Source organism: Oncorhynchus keta, chromosome 6 (assembly GCF_023373465.1).
Source record: "Oncorhynchus keta strain PuntledgeMale-10-30-2019 chromosome 6, Oket_V2, whole genome shotgun sequence".
Lineage (NCBI taxonomy): Eukaryota > Metazoa > Chordata > Actinopteri > Salmoniformes > Salmonidae > Oncorhynchus > Oncorhynchus keta.
In genome coordinates this window covers 41,566,596-41,589,058 of record NC_068426.1, presented here as the reverse complement: position 1 = coordinate 41,589,058, position 22,463 = coordinate 41,566,596, and the positions used below count along the sequence as shown (strand labels likewise).

The 22,463-nt window shown below is 43.6% G+C and overlaps 1 protein-coding gene across 1 annotated transcript in view; it reads right to left on the bottom strand.

Annotated features, from left to right (window-relative positions):
• Positions 1–22,463, bottom strand: part of LOC127930804 (uncharacterized) — a 300,690-nt gene that overhangs the window by 56,858 nt on the left and 221,369 nt on the right. The gene's annotated exons all lie outside the window — the stretch shown is intronic.

Below are 22,463 nucleotides of genomic sequence, written 5' to 3'. Positions count from 1 at the left end.
GCGCATGTCCAGGCCCATCTGAAGTTTGCCAATGACCATCTGGATGATCCAGAGGAGGAATGTGGTCTGATGAGACAAAAATAGAGCTTTTTGGTCTAAACTCCACTTGCCGTGTTTGGAGAAAGAAGAAGGATGACTACAACCCCAAGAACACCATCCCAACCGTGAAGCATGGAGGTGGAAACATCATTCTTTGGGGATGCTTTTCTGCAAAGGGGACAGGACGACTGCACCGTATTGAGGGGAGGATGGATGGGGCCATGTATCACAAGATCTTGGCCAACAACCTCCTTCCCTCAGTAAGAGCATTGAAGATGGGTCGTGGCTGGGTCTTCCAGCATGACAATGACCCGGAACACACAGCCAGGGCAACTAAGGAGTGGCTCCGTAAGAAGCATCTCAAGGTCCTGGCGTGACCTAGCCAGTCTCCAGACCTGAACCCAATAGAACATCTTTGGAGGGAGCTGAAAGTCCGTATTGCCGAGCGACAGCCCCGAAACCTGAAGGATCTGGAGAAGGTCTGTATGGAGGAGTAGGCCAAAATCCCTGCTGCATTGTGTGCAAACCTGGTCAAGAACTACAGGAAACGTATGATCTCTGTAATTGCAAACATAGGTTTCTGTACCAAATATTAAGTTCTGCTTTTCTGATGTATCAAATACTTATGTCATGTAATATAATGCAAATTATACAATGTGATTTTCTGGATTTTTGTTTTAGATTCCGTCTCTCACAGTTGAAGTGTACCTATGATAAAAATTACAGACCTCTACATGCTTTGTAAGTAGGAAAACCTGCAAAATCGGCAGTGTATCAAATACTTGTTCTCCCCACTGTATATATATCAAGCCCCTGCCAGTGCAAAAAAAACTATATTCTCTCATTTTGAAATATTGTTGACTGCTGATCTATCCCACTGCCACACCCCAAAGTATACACTAAGTAGTGGTTTAATATCTTGTTATAATGATCAGCGCTAACAGTCTGCCATCTTTCAAGATATTTATAATAACAGAAGAGAATATTATGATTCATCATCTCGGTATTAAAATATAATTTTTAATGTTGGAATGATGGCCAGATCAATAGGTAATCTGGAAGACCAGACATTTCCAATTGATTAAGCTTTCAGGGGCGTTAACCCTTTTGTAACTAGGGGGCAGTATTTTCATTTTTGAATTTTAAAAAAACGTTCCCGTTTCAGACAATTCCAATTGATTAAGCTTTCAGGGGCATTAAGAGCCACTGATCCCTTATGCTGCATGCTGGGTAATATCATCTAATTGGACACTCCCTTGATGCTTTGGTGACCTTTTCTTGTCTGTGTGTGAGTGCCTGCACATGTTCGCGCACGTGGTTTGGGTGTGTGTGTTGTGTGTGTGTGTGTGTGTGTGTGTGTGTGTTGGCACGCATGTATGCTTTGTGAAAATTGTGTGTGAGAGAGCGAGACGGAACAGTGGTGTCTCGCTGTGTGAGACTATGATGTCATAGTCTCATCCCCTATGCATGGCTCTGGCGGTATCATGCTAATCCAGACCGAGGCAGATAGAGATGACTAAGGAGAGAAGGGAGGAGAGAAAATAACAGGAGGAGAGAGGATAGAAGAGGAGCACACGATTCATCCTTTGCAGAAAGAAGGGAGCAGTGAAACAACATACAAGGTAAGTGGGAGGGAGGGGTAATGTATACCTCTCATTCTCTCTTTGACCAACCCAAATAAGACTGCTGCTGGATCGCTCCACTGTTTCAAAAACATTGGCATGTGTGTCTCTGACTGCAGCCTCTTGACTACTGCATGTGTGTCTCTGACTGCAGCCTCTTGACTACTGCATGTGTGTCTCTGACTGCAGCCTCTTGACTACTGCATGTGTGTCTCTGACTGCAGCCTCTTGACTACTGCATGTGTGTCTCTGACTGCAGCCTCTTGACTACTGCATGTGTGTCTCTGACTGCAGCCTCTTGACTACTGCATGTGTGTCTCTGACTGCAGCCTCTTGACTACTGCATGTGTGTCTCTGACTGCAGCCTCTTGACTACTGCATGTGTGTCTCTGACTGCAGCCTCTTGACTACTGCATGTGTGTCTCTGACTGCAGCCTCTTGACTACTGCATGTGTGTCTCTGACTGCAGCCTCTTGACTACTGCATGTGTGTGACTGTCTACACCAGCTGTCTGAGAGTAATGACATAGGTTCCTGCACAGATTGTGTTTGGGCGCAACAATCCGGTGTTCTGTGCATCTCTGACTGCAGAGGTGCACATATTGTGCGAACAGTGTTTATCACAATGCTACTTCATTTTCTGACACAGTTTTAGGATTCGAGTTTCAGCTGTTACAGACATTGAATGACTCAGGAGAAACCAAACCTCGTGAAATGAACGAGTGACGATCGTTAAATAGGTGCTGTAGAATTACTTTGTTAAGCCTTTGGCTGTGATAGAGCTAAATGAAATCATGGAGGATCTGTAGTAATGACAGGGATGCTGTGCAGGCTACTGTACCAGTAGCTCTGATTGGACCGGGGTGGGGCTCTCCCGTCCTCGCCCCAGCGACTGACATCACTGGCTCATTTGGATGTAATGGCTCTTTTGTATGCAAACGAGTTGCCTTTGCATGATGCACACAGGCTGATCATGATGTGACAATAACACAGAAGGTCACAGTCTACTGACAGTAGACATCATAATGCTCTTATCTGGTTCAATTGAAAGGTATAATTATTAGTCACTACAATGATTACATGGAAATAGGATAATACACACAAGGTACAATGTCCTGTGACTGATGATTACTGTTCATGATTCATGGATGTCTCATCCACCATTATAACTATATCTATATCAACATATTGGATGGTGAAAATAAGGGGGGCTGCTGATTTATTTAATGAATGAGAGAAATGTTGTTTTTGTAAAGTGGCAAAGTAGTAAAAGCAACACATTTCACCTCATACAGTGCATTCGAAAAGTATTCAGACCCCTTGACTCTTTCCATATTTTGTTACGTTACAGCCTTATTCTAAAATTGATTAAATTGTTGTTACCCCACAATGACAAAGCAAAAATAGGTTTTTAGAAATGTTAGCAAATGTATTAAAAAAAAATGTTTTACATAAGTATTCAGCCCCTTTACTCAGTACTTTGTTGAAGCATCTTTGGCAGCGATTACAACCTCAAGTCTTCTTGGATATTATGCTACAAGCTTGGCACACCTGTATTTGGGGGAGTTCCTTCCATTCTTCTCTGCAGGTCCTCTCAAGTTCTGTCAGGTTGGATAGAGAGCGTCGCTGCACAGCTATTTGTAGGTCTCACCAGAGATGCTCGATCGGGTTCAAATCCGGGCTCTGTCTGGATCACTCGAGGACATTCATAGACTTATCCCAAAGCCACTCCTGTGTTGTCTTGGCTGTATGCTTAGGGTTGTTGTTCTGTTTGAAGGTGAACCTTCACCCCAGTCTGGAACAGGTTTTCATCAAGTATCTCTGTGTACTTTGCTCCATTCATCTTTCCCTCGATCCTGACTAGTCTCCCAGTCCCTGCTGCTGAAAAATATCCCCACAGCATGATGCTGCCACCACCACCATGCTTCACCGTAGGGATGGTGCCACCACCATGCTTCACCGTAGGGATGGTGCCACCACCATGCTTCACCGTAGGGATGGTGCCACCACCATGCTTCACCGTAGGGATGGTGCCAGTTTTCCTCTAGACGCGACGCTTTGCATTCAGGCCAAAGAGTTCAATCTTGGTTTCATCAGACCAAAGAATCTTGTTTCTCATGGTCTGAGAGTCCTTTAGGTGCCTTTTGACAAACTCTAAGCAGGCTGTCATGTGCCTTTTACTGAGGAGTGGCATCCGTCTGGCCACTCTTCCCATAAAGGCCTGATTGGTGGAGTGCTACACAGATGGTTGTCCTTCTGGATGGTTCTCCCATATCCACAGAGGAACTCTATAGAGTTCTGTCAGAGTGACCATCGGGTTTTTGGTCACCTCCCTGACCAAGGTCCTTCTCCCCCGATTGCTTAGTGCCCGACCTCACTAGTGCTCTTGTGGCTGAATGGAAGCAAGTCCTCACAGCAATGTTCCAATATCTAGTGGAAAGCCTTCCCAGAAGAGTGGAAGCTGTTATAGCAGCAAAGAGGGGACAAACGCCATATTAATGCCCATGATTTTGGAATGAGATGTTCGACAAGAAGTTGTCCACATACTTTTGATCATGTAGTGTACATGCTAAACAAAGATCAAGCCTGAAAATGTAGCAGTGTCCCAGTGTATGTTCACCTACCGTACAAGCATTACAAATCAACCGTACAGCAGTTTGTGTTAGGAGAGACATGAGTAGTTAGTAATGTGAGTATCTGAGTCTCCTGTGTGTCAGCATGTAGATGAATAAATATGTGATTTCTGTCTGTTGCACTGCCACTGTCCATCCATCCATCACACAAACGGAAAGAAAAAACTGTCCGGGAAAAAGAAAGGCAGAGGGGTTTGTTTGATGATTAACAACTAACGGTGTGATTGTGGTAACGTACAGGAACTCAAATCCTATTGTTCTCCCCATCTGGAATACCATTCAAATGCCAAATATACACTGACTGGGTTCATCAGGAAGTGCATAGAGGATGTTGTTCCCACTGCGAAGATTAGAACTTATTCAAACCAAAAACTGGAAAGACACGGCAGCATTCACGCAAAACTGAAAGGGTTGAACGAAAGCATTTAATTCAATTGCAAGATGACTGGGAACACGGACGTGGACAAACAGACAAGCTGTGACCTCTGTCAGGTAATCAAAAGGGCAATATAACAGTACAGGGACAGAGTGGAGTTGCAATTCAACGGCTCAGACACCAGACGTATGTGGCAGGGACTCCAGACAATTCATGACGGATTATCAAGGGAGAGACAGACACGTCGCGGACACTTTGAGGAAAAGCACATCGGGCCGACGACGCGGACCCCCCTCACGAGGACTGTGTGCTCTCGTTCTTCTTGGCCGACGTGAGTAAGACAGTTAACCCTCGCAAGGCTGCCGTGCCCAGAAGGCATCGCAGGCCGCGTCCTCAGAGCATGTGCAGACCAGCTGGATGGAGAGTTTACAGACATATTCAATCTCTCCATATCCCTGTCTGTTGTTCCCCACTTGCTTAAAGATGTTCACCATTGTTTCTCTACCCAAGAAAGCAAAGGTAACTGAACTAAATGACTATTTCCAAGTAGCACTCACTTCTTTCATCATGAAGTGCTTTGAGAGGCTAGTTAAGGATCTTATCACCTCCACCTTACAACGAAAGATGAGAGAGCCTACAGGGAGGAGGTGAGAGCCTTGGCGGAGTGATGCCAGGAAAATACCTTCTTCCTCAACTTCAACAAAATGAGGGTGCTGATCGTGGACTACAGGCGACCGCAGAGACTATGTCCCCTTCCACATCGATGGGGTGGAGAGGGTCAAAAGCTTCAAGTTCCTCGTCATGCACATAACTGCTGACCTGAAACATCTACAGAACCTGGTGTCACAGGAAGGAAGGACCTTCAATATCAGGGGTGGGCATCTCCAGTCCTCGGGGGCCTGTGTCACACAATCTCCTTCCCTAGCAAACACGGCTGATTAATCAAATTGCATTAGAAACTGAAGATCATGATTTAGGTGATTATTGGAGTCAGGTGTGTTGGCTGGGGCAAAACTGTGACGCCAAACAGGCCCTCGAGGTCTGGAATTGCCCACCCCTGACCTATATTGAACAAAAATATAACCTCAACTTAAGTGTTGGTCCCATGTTTCATGAGCTGAAATAAAAGATCCCAGAAATGTGCCGTATGCTAAAACCAGATTATTTCTCTCAAACGTTTGTTTACATCCCTGTTAGTGAGCAGGAATGTCAACCAGAGCTGTTGCCAGATAATTGAATGTACATTTTTTCTACCATAATGTCGTTTTAGAGAATTTGTCAGTATATCCAACCGGCCTCACAACTGCAGGCCAAGTGTAACTACGCCAGCCCAAAAACTCCACATCCGGCTTCTTCACCCGCGGGATCGTCTGAGACCAGCCACCCGGACAGCTAATGAAACTGTGGGTTTGCAAAACCAAAGAATATCTGCACTAACTGTCAGAATGCCATCTCAGGGAAGCTCATTTGCGTGCTTATCGTCTTCACCGGGGTCTTGACCTGACTGCAGTTCGGCGTCATAACCGACTTCAGTGGGCAAATGCTCACCTTCACTGGCACGCTGGAGAAGTGTGCTCTTCACAGATCAATCCTGGTTTCAACTGTACCAGGCAGATGGTGTCAAGTGGGCGAGCGGTTTGCTGAGGGCAATGTTGTGGACAGAGTGCCCCATGGTGGTGTTGGGGCTATGGTACATAAACTACGAACAACAAACACAATTGCATTTTATCGATGACAATTTGAATGCACAAAGATACCGTCACGAGATCCTGAGGCCCATTGTCGTGCCATTCATTCTCCGCCATCACCTCATGTTTCAGCATGATAATGCACAGCTCCATGTCGCAAGGATCTGTCCCAGGTGTTCCATGGCCTGCATACTCACCAGACATGTCACCAATTTGAGCATGTTTGGGATGCTCTGGATCGACTTGTACGCCAGTGTGTTCCAGCTCCTACCAATATCCAGCAAAATTCCACCGGCCACAATCAACAACCTGATCAGCTCTATGCGAAGGAGAGATAGATGTGTCATGCTTCATGAGTCAAATGGTGGTCAGACCAGATACTGACCGGTTTTCTGATCCACTCCCCTAACTTTTTTTTATATGGTATCTGTGACCAACAGATGCATATCTGTATTCCCAGTCATGTGACATCGATAGAATTAGCATCTAATTAATTTATTGCAATTGACTGATTTCCTTTAACTCAGTAAAATCTTTGAAATTGTTGCATGTTGCGTTTTATATTTTTGTTCAGTGTAGGAGGCGACAGTACAGGTGTATCAAAGCTGGGACCGAGAGACTCCAGGCTATTAGACTGCTAAACAGTCACTGCTAGCCGGCCTCCTCCCAATACCCTGCCCTGAACCTTAGTCACTCTTACTAGCCAGTGACCACTCGATACTCTATCCTGCACCTTAGAGACTGCTTTGCCCTATCCACTGTACATAGTCATTTAACACTGGCCACTTTAAAAATGTTTAGACACTGAGGAGCAGTAAAACATAATAATATATACAAGGGGGTGCCGGTACAGAGTCAATGTGCGAGGGCACCAGTTAGTTGAGGTAGTATGTAGGTAGAGTTAATTAAAGTGACTATGCATAGATGATAACAGAGAGGGGCAGTGGTGTGGAGGGGGGGGGGGGGTATTTGTGAATAGTCTGGGTATCCATTTGACTAGATGTTTAGGAGTCTTATGGCTTGGGGTAGAAGCTGTTTAGAAGCCTCTTGGACCTAGACTTGGCGCTCCGGTACCGCTTGCCATGTGGTAGCTGAGAGAACAGTCTATGACTTGTGTGGCTGGAGTCTTTGACAATTTTCAGGGCCTTCCTCTGACACCGCCTGGTATAGAGGTCCTGGATGGCAGGATGCTTGGCCCCAGTGATGTACTGGGCTGTTCGCACTGCCCTCTGTAGTGCCTTGCAGTCGGAGGCCGAGCAGTTGCCATACCAGGCAGTGATGCAATGCTCTCAATGGTGTAGCTGTAGAACCTTTTGAGGACCCATGCCAAATCTTTTCAGTCTCCTGAGGGGGAATAGGTTTTGTCATGCCCGCTTCACGACTGTCATTGTGTGCTTGGACCATGTTAGTTTTTTGGTGATGTGAACACCAAGGAACTTGAAGCTCTCAACCTGCTCCACTACAGCCCCGTCGATGAGAATGGGGGCGTGCTCGGTCCTCTTTTTCCTGTAGTCTACAATGATCTCCTTTGTCTCCTTTGATCAAATTGAGGGAGAGGTTGTCCTGGCACCACACGGCCAGGTCCCTGACCTCCTCCCTGTAAGCTGTCTTGTTGTCGGTGTTGTCATCGGAATATTTAATGATGGTGTTACGCACGCCTCTTGGAGGAGGGAACGCAACACCCTGCTACACTCAACTCCCCGCGGAGTGAAAGAGGTATATGACTGTAGGTGCGGGTAAGGATGTCAGAGGCAGAGAATATTACTGTTTACAGGGAATTTATTCTTCCTTCACATGGTAATTTGAGGAAAAGGGGCTGGACGGAACCAAAGAAAATTAAATTTCAAGAGCCCCATCTCCTACCATACCTACCTACCCACTACTTACTTATACTTAACGCCACCTGGTGCGCTGATCTTTATACAGGGGGTGGTCCGCCCAGGTCTTACCTAGTGTGCATAGACAGAGTACATACTACAGGTATATGTATGCCCGCAGGCCTCTTGCCTTAGCACTCCCAAGATGCCTTCTCCTTCCCCCTTGGGAACAAAAACAGAATAATTACTAATGTAAAGTGAGCAATTTTAACAAAGGAACACTGGCTTTTCAAGTTGCATAAGGAGTTGGTAATTGCAGAAAGCTGTATCCCTTGACGAAAGGGCGGGGTCAGAGCTCCAATTTGCAGTGGGGGGCCATCCAATCAGTTGCTTGGGGGAATCCAGGAAGACATTTCCTGAAATACACACCTCCATATACTCAACACAGAAACTGGGAACGTAACAGATGGTGTTGCAGTCGTGCCTGGCCGTGCAGTTATGAGTGAACAAGGAGTACAGGGGGGCTGAGCACGCACCCCTGAGGGGCCCCTGTGTTGAGGATCAGAGTGGCGGATGTGTTGTTACCTACCCTTACCACCTGGGGGTGGCCCATCAGGAAGTTCAGGATCCAGTTGCAGAGGGAGGTGTTTAGTCCCAGGGTCCTTAGCTTAGTGATGCGCTTTGAGGGCACTATGGTGTTGAATCGCTGATCTGTAGTCAATGAATAGCATTCTCACATAGGTGTTCCCTTTGTACAGGTGAGAAATGGCAGTGCTTCTGGGATGTAGTGTTGATGTGAGTCATGACCAGCCTTACAAAGCACTTCATGGCTACAAACATGAGTGCTACGGGTCAGTAGTCATTTAGGCAGGTTACCTTAGTGTTCTTGGGCACAGGCACTATGGTGGTCTGCTTAAAACATGTTGGTATTACAGACTCGGACAGGGAGAGGTTGAAAATGTCAGCGTGAAGACACTTGCTAGTTGGTCAGCGCATGCTCACAGTACAGTCCTGGTAATCCGTCGGGTCCTGCGGCCTTGTGAATGTTGACCCGTCTAAAGGTCTTACGCACATCGGCTGTGGCTAGCGTGATCACACAGTCTTCCAGTACAGCTGATGCTTTCATGCATGTTTCAGCGTTATTTGCCTCGAAGCGAGCATAGAAGTAATTTAGCTCGTCCGGTAGGCTCGTGTCACTGGGCAGCTCTCAGCTGTGCTTCCCTTTGTAGTCTGTAATGGTTTGCAAGCCCTGCCACATCCGACGAGAGTCAGAGCCAGTGTAGTATGACACGATCTTATTCATGTATTGATGCTGTTCCCCGATTGTTCGTCGGAGGGCATTGCGGGATTTCCGGGTTAGAGTCCCGCTCCTTGAAAGCGGCAGCTCTAGCCTTTAGCTCAGTGCAGATGCTGCCTGTAATCTATGATTTCTGGTTGGGGAAAGTACGGTCACTGTGGGGACGACGTCATCGATGCACTTATTGATGAGGCCAATGACAGATGCGGTGTACTCCTCAATGATATTGGGGGAATACCAGTACATATTCCAGTCTGTGATGGCAAAACAGTCCTGTAGCTTAGCATCTGCTTCATCTGACCGCTTTTTTATTGATCTAGTCACTGGTGCTTCCTGCTTTAATTTTAGCTTGTTAGCAGGAATCAGGAGGATAGAATTATGGTCAGATTTGCCAAATGGAGGGCGAGGGAGAGATTTGTATGAATCTCTGTGTGTGGAGTATAGGTGGTCCAGAGTTCTTTTCCCTCTTGTTGCACATTTAACATGTTAATAGAAATGAGGTAAAACGGATTTAAGTTTCCCTGCATTAAAGTCCCCGGCTACTGGGAGCGCTGCCTCTGGGTGAGCGTTTTCTTGTTTGCTTATGGCGGAATACAGCTCATTCAATGCTATCTTGGTGCCAGCCACTGACTGTGGTGGTATGTAAACAGATACAAAAATATAGATGAAAACCCTCTCGGTCAGTAATGTGGTCTGCAGCTTATTATGATAAACTCTCCTCGGGTGAGCAATGTCTCAAGACTGCCTTAGATATCGTGCACCAGCTGTTGTTTACAAAAAAGACATAGACCACCGCCCCTTGTCTTACCAGATCCTGCTGTTCTATCCTGCCGGTGCATAGCATAACCAGTCAGCTGTATGTTGATATTGTCGTCGTTCAGCCACGATCCGTGAAGCGTAAAATGTTGCAGTTATTAATGTCCCGTTGGTAGTTTAATCTTCCCAATAACTCGTCCAAAGATTGCAAGTTTGCGAGCAGAATTGAGGGGAGTCAGGATTTATTAGATCGCCTCCTACTCCTCAGAAGGCAGCCCGCCCTCCGGCCTCTCTTTCGCAGCCTCCTCTTCAAGCAGATCACTGGGGTCGGGGCCTGTTCCCGAGGGAGAATATATCCTCCACCTCGGGCTCGTCAGTGTCGTGAAAGAAGAAAAATTATTCTGCTAGTCCGTCGTGAGTAATCGCAGTCCTGATGTCTAGAAGTTCTTTTTGATCATAAGAGACGGTAGCAGTAACATTATGTACAAAAATAGTAAAAAAAACAGAAGTTCTAAAATATATAGTCCCGACACAAATCTAGGGTTGCTAACCAAGCCGGCTGGCCGTTCATTCTATCAGTTCTGTTGCCAGAGACGCGACCCAGTCGTTCTGTCTTTTTGTTCTGTATCTATGGGCTGTATCCATTCGTTCGTCCTAAAATACTTGCTGGCAACGTTCTTATGCCTTGCTTGCTAGCTAGTGTGAGAGCAAGATACTGTTTATGCGTCAAATAAGGTTTGAGCACTCTCTCGTCTGTGTCCATGGGCCTGAGTTGGGCCTCTGGGGCTTGTGCTGGCAGTTGACTTGGTGATAAAACCTAAAGACTGCCTTCCATAGACAAGATGTGGTGGGTATAATTGAGATAGAGTGAGCCTGGAGGAGTAGAACAGGATCCCTTATTGTCTCAAAATCATGGCATCTGGGAAACTAAGCGCGGGTGGGGTTAAAACAACACAGGATGAACCCAGGATGGCTTGTGGTGCCGCCCGATCAGCATTGGAGGGGTGGAACCAGCCATGACTAAGCGTTTTTTAGTGTTCACTATATAAGAACTCTGCATTGTCTGTAAAGGTTAAGCTCTCGGCAACATACTCAAGAGTGCTGGGTCAACAGCTTCATGGGGTGTCTGGTAGCCTAGTGGTTAGAGCGTTGGACTCGTAATCGGAAGTTTGCAAGATCGAATCCCTGAGCTTACAAGGTAAAAATCTGTCATTCTGCCCCTGAACAAGGCAGTGAAACCACCGTTCCTAGGCCGTCATTGAAAATAAGAATTTGTTCTTAACTGACTTGCCTTAAAAAAGTGCAGCCAGAATAACAGCAAAGTAGCTGCATTTGTTTAAGCAGTTTTCTAGTGACATTTATTTGGGTACATCCATAGCAGTGAGCTAATGAGGTGTGATTTCGCCTGACCTAGAAAATGTGCTCTGTTGTTCAGAGGAGCTAGCCAACAGCACAGCTAACACAATCACTTCAAACGGAAGCTGGAAAGACTGGCTAGCTGCATTTAGTTTCATTTGACCTTTTTTCAATAGATTTTTTTATTTTTATACATCCATAAAAATTATGCCACCTGATTCATGATCTCGACTGGCTGACAAATTCATTACTATGGGACAGCAGAAGATCGAATTTGAATACTGAAACAATGTTGCAAATGTTGGCGAGATGAGATTTATATATATCTCTGCTGTTGAAAACGAAATGTTAGTCTAAATGTCTAGATGATTTTTAGATGATTAAGCTTATAAATGACCTAGCTGGGCTGATGAGACTGCGCAGTCAGATGGAACAAACTAAATAGGAATTTTAACGTGATAGATTCAGCCGGCTGAAATGCGGTTTTAACCAATCAGCATTCAGGATTAGACCCACCTGTCGTATAAACAGTATAAATACACTTCGCACTCTGACCTGGCTCGTTCTGATATTTCTTCATTTTCTTTTAACTTTTAAGATCATGTGCATATTATTTCATTTTGTTTTCTAGGTATTATTACCACACTGTTGGAGTTAGAAACAAAAGCATTTCGCTACACTTACGATAACATCTGCAAATCCGTGTACATGACCAATAAACTTTTGATTTGATTTGCCACATTGAGCAGACTGAATTTGGCGATGATTATTACATATATTTTTACATTACTAAAACTTGGGTGATTTTACCAGGCAGTAACCATTTGGTTTTACTGGCCTACTCCCAGTGTGTGTAGGGCAGGCCAACAGTATGCCTTCAGTATTATTAGTATTACTGGCATGGATCAGTTTGACCTCGGGTGGGTATGTCTGTCTGTCCAGAAACTTTGTATGAGTGTCAGATGACAGAGAGAATATCAAATTGATAGTCAGAATGTTGTTTTGGATCTCCTCATCTGTGTGTGTCAGTGCCGTGCAGTCAGATCAGTGGCTGGGTAGGCTATTATCAAAGCCAGATTTACTCACAAATAATATATATGCCATTTAGCAGACGCTTTTATCCAAAGCGACTTACAGTCATGTGTGCATACATTCTACGTATGGGTGGTCCCGGGAATCGAACCCACTACCCTGGCGTTACAAGCGCCATGCTCTACCAACTGTGCTACAGAAGGACCACGAATAAACCTTGGATGAAGCCCAAGTTCACCATGCAACAGATAGCTCCCGCAACCACAGTGACAAAGGCTATTCACCGAAATTGACAATCAATTTTCACCAAATGTAAATACCAATGTAGCCAAGATACACAAGCGATGGCCTACGATTGCTGGATATTTCATTGCATCCGACAAAATGACACACTGCTCAGCTCAGCCATAGAATGATGCAAACCATTCAGATGAAATCAGTCACAACCAATAGGTAGCACGTAAATACCAATATATGGACACATTTCATCTGAATAGTTTGCAAACTCCATGTCCTTTCACAATGGATTTACAATTCTTCCAATGCACTTCACCCAGCCCGCGCAAACACACACACGCACACACATAATCATATTTTTAAGTGAAATATTATTACACACATATCGACAAAATGTTCATATCAACAATCAAAATGACTGAAAAATGCAGTTCACAACATCAAAAAAAGTGTCATCAAAATGAAAATCGAGCTTGATAAATCAAATGAATGTTGTCTATTCTCATGTCCATTCAACAGTAGCCTAGTCCTCAAATTGCAAAGTAAAATGCATTTTTAGACCTTCCTTTACTTGTGAATGAAGTCAATTTGTCTGTCCTTCGGGGTAAACCTCTTGGTGACAGACAGCATTGTAGGACCAAGGATGACAAACTGATCAAACCTGGCTTTCATTTGAACACTGATATTGTAAAACATTCCTCTCATCTCTGATCAGATGTCTGCTCCAGGTTCCCGTGTCTGTCGGGCAGATGCTTTTCTGCCTCTTTCTCTGATTTATGGTCAGGAAGCGCTAGCGTTGGTCTCCCTCTCTGAACTTATACCAAGGTTTTTCTTGGAAATCCAACTTTGTTTGAGGTGCAGCAGTTGTCAGGTTGTTTTTTGCTACAGTAGCTAGCCAGCTTCGTTCAGTTCAAGGGACATGCCCAAACGTGCAGGGTTTACCCCACAACATGTTTATGCAATACGCACGTGCAAAATATGAAATAGGCTCAATGCAACAAATGGAGCTCGGCAAAGCAGCGAGGCCCATGCCAACCCTGTCCATTAAGTCACTGTAGTAAGGAATAGCTGCTCGCATCAATGTGAATGAATGGAAAGGAAGACGTGAGTCCTAGTGCCTTTCCTGAGGTTTTGATGCAGTTTTAGCACATTTTGAGCATAACAATCAACAGAATCATTGAGAGAAAAAAAAACAAATTTCATAGCAGCTTTTTTCTTAGATTATCACAGGGTAAGCATTGCCTATCCCGACTGCACGTCACTGGAATGTGTGTGTTCGACCCCGGCAGACAACTGTGTTAGATAGCCTTGTTGTGTCTGTGTGACTGGACAGGAAGGACTGGGAGACCAGACGTATTAACCCCTCGTTTTCCTTTTCTTCTCTCTTTCTTTTCAGGCTCGTCTCTGTTCGACAACCTGAGCTAAAACATTCACTGACCTGAGGACCCCAGAGCGAGGACAACCCTTGCATGACCAAAGACTGATCAAGACCACGTTTTTGGATTGAAAACACTAGTTGGAGCCAGAGTAAACCGTACTGCAGATGAACCATATCCTGGATTAAGGGGAGAGGGGGACAAATATCGAACACTAGTTCCATCCATCGCTCTCCCTCCCTACTGGCACTAGAGAAAGACTTTACAGAACAGACTAATATCTGATGTAAATATTGACATTGTGTTGGACGCCTGTCCTCATCTGAATTGCACTAAGAGAAAGAGAAGGGAAGGTTATGGGAGCTCACCCATAACCCTTTGACTCCTCAACTGGCGGTGACCTCAGAGATGCCCTAGGGGTTCGATGTGAGGCAGCTGTCTGCTGCGGTCGACGTAGAACCCACGTCTGACTTCTCTTTTTTTTTTACTCCCTCTGTTTTCTTCTCTTGTTGTAGCTACACACCTCTTTCTCTCTCGGCCTGGGGCAAGGGTTCAAATAGTCCTCCTGTAAATGCATTCCGATGGAAGACACACACACTCGTTCACTCACTGGAGGTCTGAGTCAGACTGCGCCACTGAGAGAGAGTTGTGTGTGTCAGTGAGTCTGTCATGTCTGTTTCACTTGCTTATACCTGTCACATCTGTCCACCCGTCTGTCTGTCCGTGTGAATAAGTGTGAGTGATATCGTAACGGTTTGCGGTGTCTGTCTCGTTGTCTGTCTGTGGGAATCAGTGACTTCGTGTGACAAAGCGCGTGTGTGTGTCTATCAGCATTCAACGATACGAGCCAATTCCACTCTGTGTGTATCGCTCTCCATAAACCCACAATGGGCTGTGCCATGTGCTCACAGTTGATTGATGTGTGGAGTCTGTCGGTGAGGAGAACCAGCCGAAGGGCCATGGAACTGACTGCCCTTCCCGAGGCTCTCCAGGGGGGCTACCACAGAGTCACTGGCCTCCACTACATGTCCTCCTTCTCCGATGCAGAGGACTGCTGCGATGACAACAACAGTCACAACAGCACCACCGGCAGCTCCTTCACTATGGACTGGCAAGAGACAGATGACTGACACTGGGGTGACAGGTAGCCTAAGCAGTGTTTCCCAACTCCAGTCCTCGGGTACTTGTCAACTAATCATCAAATAAAATCACGTTTTATTAGTCACATGCACAAGATATAACAGGTGTAGCCCTTACAGTAAAATGCTTACTTACGAGCCCCTAACCAACAGTGCAGTTTCAAAAAATATGGATAAGAATAAGAGATGAAAGCAACAAGTAATTAAAGAGCAGCAGTAAAAAATAAAATAACAATATATACAATGGTGTGCCGGTACAGAGTCAATGTTGCGGGGCACCAGTTAGTTGAGATAGTATGTACAGTTGAAGTCAGAAGTTTACATACACTTAGGTTGGAGTCATTAATACTAGTTTTACAACCACTCCACAAATTTCTTGTTAACAAACTATAGTTTTGGCACGTCTGTTAGGACATCTACTTTGTGCATGACACAAGTAATTTTTCCAACAGTTTACAGACAGATTGTTTCACTTATAATTCACTGTATCACAATTCCAGTGGGTCAGAAGTTTACATACACTAAGTTGACTGTGCCTTTAAACAGCTTGGGAAATTCCAGAAAATGACGTCATGGCTTTAGAAGCTTCTGATAGGCCAATAGAGAGTGGTGTTGGTGTGGAGAGGGGGGGCAATGCGAATAGTCTGAGTAGCCGTTTGACAAGATGTTCAGGAGTCTTATGGCTTGTAGGTAGAAGCTGGAAAGAAGCCGTTGAATGGGGTGTTCTTGTCCGGGGCTACAACGAACATGTGTACTGTTGGGGGTACTGGAGGTTAAAAGGTTAGAGAGGCGGTCCAGAACCGGAGGGTCGGCAGTTCAAATACTGAGTTTGACGGGAAATCTGTTCTGGACTAGAGTGAACTGGCAACCTGAGTCTAATTTGTACCAATATCCTATAGATGCCATATCCTGTCCTTGTTTAATGGTACAACCCAGGGGATACCATGTTAAAAGTATTCCACTTATTTTCAACGTCGTCCCCGATGGAATTCAGACAAAATAACATTAATCCCTATGCATCACATAGCACAGAATAAGTAAATAAATCCAATGAAAATATACAAGAAAATCTAATAAAATACAGTCAACTTATCCTGATCCCACCATTTTGTCTTCCTGGACGCTATACACGTCCTACATCAAAACATCTACATCTTTAGTGTGGCTTGTGAAAGTGCCACTTATTTATACATTTCAGTATTCTTTACAAGGCTACTCCTCTTACACATTTTTAAGATAGAAATGCCAAACTTTAAAACATGCAAACTGATCGAGAAATATCGTGCTTACATACACTTTTAGAAACCATTTATACTTTTTAAACGATTGAACTTTTATTAAACTTCATACACTTTAATGGGATTTCTTCAACATTCTAAACCTCCCATTATTAAATAAATCCCATTCTGAAGCTGTGACTTCCAACATTCTATTCACTGTAAACATTAACTTTTGACTACTTTTCCAACAACTTAGTCAAACACATAGAGGGTATGAAATGTTGATATACTTCTCTGCTTCTCAAATCTGAAATCAGAACAGAATTATCTTCTATCAATCAAAAACAGCTGTTTTAGTAACTGCATCAACTTTTAAAAACAGACATTTTGACCACTTTCCCAACAAGTTAGACAAAAACTTGGAGTGTATGAAATCTTAGTCTACTTCTCTGCTTTTCAAATATAATATAAGAACACTTCTCCCACTACCACAAAAATACTTTTAAAGAGCTGAAGCAGGGCATACAATTTTCCTTCATGTAAAATGACCATCTACTTATCAATAAAGCTGTATTCCAGCTAGAATGGTCTCGGGGCCAGACCTCTGCTTTCACATTTGATGTAACAGAGGCATAAATTCCTGTCTGGCCACGTTTCCACTCTACAAAGAAAATCGTGCAGGTTCAATATCAGAAATGTTGACAGACAATTTCTTCATTTTACAAGGTGGAACTTTTTGTGTCTGTAAAATGAATTATGTGACAAGTTGTGGTGGAAACGATTTCTTGTGCAATTGTTGATAGAATAATCATAATGTCGAGGTACATTTTTGGAGTAATGCTATGTAAAAAAAAAAATAATAATAATGAAACAGATAAAACTAAACTAAATATATTGTCACCAAATAATTCATTAAGACACGGGTTTGCAATGAAGGTCTATAGTAGCCTCAACAGCACTCTGTAGGGTAGCACCATGGTGTAGCCGGAGGACAGCTATTTTCTGTCCTCCTCTAGATACATTGACTTCAATACAAAACCTAGGAGGGTCATGGTTCTTACTCCCTTCAATAGACTTACACAGTAATTATGAAACGTTGGAGGACGTCCTCCTGAAGTTATCAGAGCTCTTGCAGCATGAACTGACATGTTGTCTACCCAATCAAAGGATCGGAGAATGAATATAGTACTGAAACCATAAGCTACTGCTAGCTAGCACTGCAGTGCATAAAATGTGGTGAGAAGTTGACTCAAAGAAAGTGAAAGACGATGGTTTAACAGTTTTGAACAATTTTTTTTTGAGAGAGGGCTATATTTTGTTATATTTTCTTCTAACTTTCATTTATGAAGTGAATGCAGCTAGCTAATTTAGCCTAGAGGGATGCTATGTTAGCTAGCTGGCTATGGCTATCTAGCACTGGAACTCTTCCAACTCAAGTTTTTGGTTTTATTAATTTATTGCCATTGGGGCCTGCCGGTGTAACTGCTAAACTACTTGCTGCCTACACTGTACTGCATGATTGTAGCGGGTTTACTAACTCGTTAGTTCTAGTAGCTACGATGATGTAGGTAGGCTGTGTGTAGCGGTTATGATATGAAGGTTTGGCTTGGAAAGTTTTTTTTTGCCTGGTCAAAGACAGCTGATGTGTTGCTCGCTGAAGTCCACAAAGGGAACATGTGAGAGAAGGAGAGCACGTAGACGTGAGAAGGAGTTCTACAACGAGAAAGAATATCATGCTGTTTGTATATGACTGCTGTGAAAATGAACTGTGTTTGCGTGTGATCAAGGGTGTATTCATTTCGCCAATTATGTTGAAAAATGTTTCTTGAACGGAATCAAATGGAATGAAACGGGCATAAACACACCTGAATTTGCCCAATAGAACCTCTCTTTTGCAACTCTTGACTGTGCCTGCAGCATACCAGCCTGTATCCCACTGCTGGCTTGCTTCTTAAGTTAAGCAGGGTTGGTCCTGGTCAGTCCCTGGATGGGAGACCAGATGCTGCTGGAAGTGGTGTTGGAGGGCCAACTATCCCAGGGCAGTGATTGGGGCCATTGCCCTGGGTAAGGTGCTGTCTTTCAGATGGGATGTTAAATGGGTGTCCTGACTAAAGACCCCTGGGGGGTTAACCTAGGTGTCCTGGCTAAATTCCCCATCTGGCCCTCATACCATCATGGCCGCCTAATCAACCCCAACTTCCAATAGGCTCATTCATCTCCCCTGTAACTTTTCACCAGGTTGTTGCTTTAAATAAGAATGTGTTCTCAGTCAATTTACCTGGTAAAATAAGGGTTCATTACTTTATTTTTTTTTACATCCTAGATCGGCTAGATGCAGGCAAGTAGTCAATACCCACTGGGCAAAAACTGGTTTAATCAACATTGTTACCGCTTTATTTCATCCCAAAAAATCAATGTGATGACAATGAATTAACATGGAAAACTGATTGGATTTGCAAAAAGTCATCAAAGTAAGGGCATTTTGTCGAACAGAAAAATGTACCCAACTTTTTAAAAATTAATTGAATGTTTGTTGACAACTCAAAACTAAGTAGACCTTAAACGGACGTCTGTGCCCAGTGGGGATTATCAATAAACGGTTTGGTTTGTGAGACCACTTTGAAATAAATCTTGGCAGCAAAACAGAGTCCACTCACTGCAAAACAGTGAGCGGACCATCTCCTTTTTTTTTTATCTATGTAGGCTATTATATTATTTTAGCTCCTGCTATTATTTTGGATGTCTGTAAAACCCCTCCATGTAGTCTATATGCCCATCATGGAATGAGAGATGAGATCATCCGATGACACTATTTTCCTGTAACTATTGCTTGTTTTCCATTTCTTTTGTTTAAAAAAATCAAGCCCTTTTGTAGTGTTAAGTTCTTATTTTTCAGAGTAAATAACTACTCGCGGACACTAGAGAAGCTTTAACCAAGTTTAATTCTTCCCAAAGGTTCTGTACAGCTGTATTCAGACACCCAACAGACACCCAGATATTTATATCCCACTTAAGACACTCCTTCTTTCTCTCCAATCCTTACATTTTATGGTCCTACAGGAAGAGAGTAAAGAGGGTAACAGGATACCAAACCTTTATTACTCCCTTAAGGGAATCTGTCCTCACCTCCTGACCTCAACGCCTCCTTCCTCTAATCCATCTGTCTTTCCTGTATCAACACCGCGCTCTGCTCACGTCCCCCAACACATTCCACAGCTATCTGTCTTTCTACTGAGGCCCAGTCTCTTTCTCCTTTGATTCTATGCTTCTTTCCTATCATTTATTTAGTATCTCAATGTTCAAAATGTCGACTCCAACAGTAGGCTGCCCTCACACTACCATAACCAAAGCTGGTTCAACAGTAATGCGACTGATGTCTTTCTTATCCTGGCCATGTATTAGCCAAGTAGTCTATCCATAAAAGGTTTCTAAATGGTATACTCGCGAGGCTTTTGCCGACATGCTTTTGCAATATTCTCAATTCACATAGGCGTATCTGTAGTGCATACTCCATTCGATCCATCCCATTTCCAAAGAGCATCTCTTGTCCCGTTACCAAAGACGACCTCCTCCAAACACAGGCTATTCAACATGTTCAGTCCTATAATGCCTTATCAACAGTAGGCCTATGCTATATCTTGCTTATTGAGAATGTGCCTCACACATACAATACCATTTAAGGGAGCCTAGTATTTTTTTATTTGAGGAGAAGTGCGATGCTTGAAGGCCTATACTCGTTGAAACCAATTACAACATAATCTTGACTGTCAACACATAATGAGCAAACACTGGATGTTTGTTTTTACTGTTACTGTCACACGTTAATGTAGCCAATGCTATTTAATAAACTGCAGTATCAATCCACAATAGACTAGGATCGGACGATATTATTCGTCCCCTCAGCCAAATGGGAGTTGATGACAACTCAAAGACCGTCAATAATCTACAGAATTTGAGACAAACACGTGCAGTATTAAGCCATGGAACTGCTTGACTGGCCAGTGACTGGCCAAGGCCTCCTCACACCTACAACTTTATTCATCAAAACCCAACCCTTTCACTCCACTGCCAGCTCTTGCACTCATAATAAGGGCTGTGAAAATATTGAAAATATTTATGACACACCCCCAGACCTATAGCGCTTCCGCCAACGCTTAGATTTACAATTGCGTAAGTTTTATTTAAAAAAATTGGGTTGAAAGAAATATACAGATTTCTGTCATCTGAAAAGAAACTGGACAACAAATAGTTCTTCACTCAGATGAACTTTCTTGCAACAGGATTGACAGTAAACATGACAATGAGTTAACACAACTGTTGGCTACTACTCCTTGTGGGAATGTGTGTGAGATAAGGGGAACTGTTTGGGTTTATGAACCATTAAAATGATCAACAGTATATTCATTGTACAGTATTTATTATTTCACGTCTGTATCCTTTTGACTATTTGTTTGTTTCTTTTGTCTTAGATTTGGAAAGACTTTCTTGGAACTGTCAAAACATCCCACAATGATGTGGCCTTACCATCATGGCTCACACTGCGTCATAAACAAGCCAGTATTTTTTTCTGACTAAGTGACCTGACAAGGAAAAGACACTCGAACCTGGAGTTCTGAATTACTTTTGTCCCTACTCAAGTGAATTACTCTGGGCCCTGATCATAATGTATCAGTCTACATTAAATCTAACATTCGAATACTGTCAGTGTCTTGGCTCAAAGATGTAGTACAAGCTTATAATAGATTTCTTACTGAAATAGCTTGATTATACAGTTTCTCGTGTGCCAGTCAGTCAATACACTGCTGAGGATTCCCTTGACATTGGTCTATTAAAAGATGGGTGCAGGAAAAATCTGTTGCCTATTATACAACACCAGCCCCTATTTTGGCAAAGACATGGACACACACACACAGCGTCAGACACTGTGGACCCACGCACATAACTCTGTTCTGTAGGAATCTCTCACCTGGATGAGATCCAGTAGCCTGGTTTTCACAACTCTGCGGTCACCATTGTTTTACCTGACTTGAGCAAAGCATTCAGTCTGGTTTAACCAGGGTACAGACAGATCCAGAGCCAAACGGCAGAGAAGAAAGGGAAAGGGAAACTCTCTTTGAAGTTTGGTGCTCCCACCTACACATTTTCCACACCACCTGCATCTTTTCAAACAATCCGAATGCACACTTTCTCAAAATGACATGCCCGGGGGAGAGAAATGGTTAGGAGGACTGACATGCTATGGGTGTTTACCTGTATATAATACCTAGTCAGTTGTACAACTGAATTGCATTCCACTTAAATGTGACAAACTCCTTTCACGCACAGGAATATTTCTCATAAAAGGACGATAAAGAGTCCGTCTTGCCAACAGTAGCACCATGGACATTATCCAGGAGTTGACATGGACACATCTATCTGCCTTGTGTTAAAACTGAGCAAATGAGGCTATTATTGTGAGGATGTATTAAGAGAGAACCAACAACAGAAACTGACACCAAATGATCTTTTTTCTAGGTCAGGTTGTTGTAAAGGTTATGGATACATTTGAGAAGTCTAAGAACAGTTGCATATAAGGATGTAAGTGCCCTTCGTGGCAGGAGAAACTGTCACCATGAAAAGCGAACAGTAAATTGGAGAGCGTTATTAGCACTCATTGGACATTGGCATTGGGAGGATTGTACAATTGTTAGTGCTATGATGTGGAGGACATCTGTATCTATATATTTTACAGATGTAGGATCTTACTTTGATCACCCTGTTACAGGTGACATTTCCTGCAATCCAGGAAATGCTCAACTTGGAGTGTTTAAAAATGCTTCTGAAGTTTATCATTTCCACTTCGAAATTTCAGATTTTCCTTTAGGAAAAATGTCCAT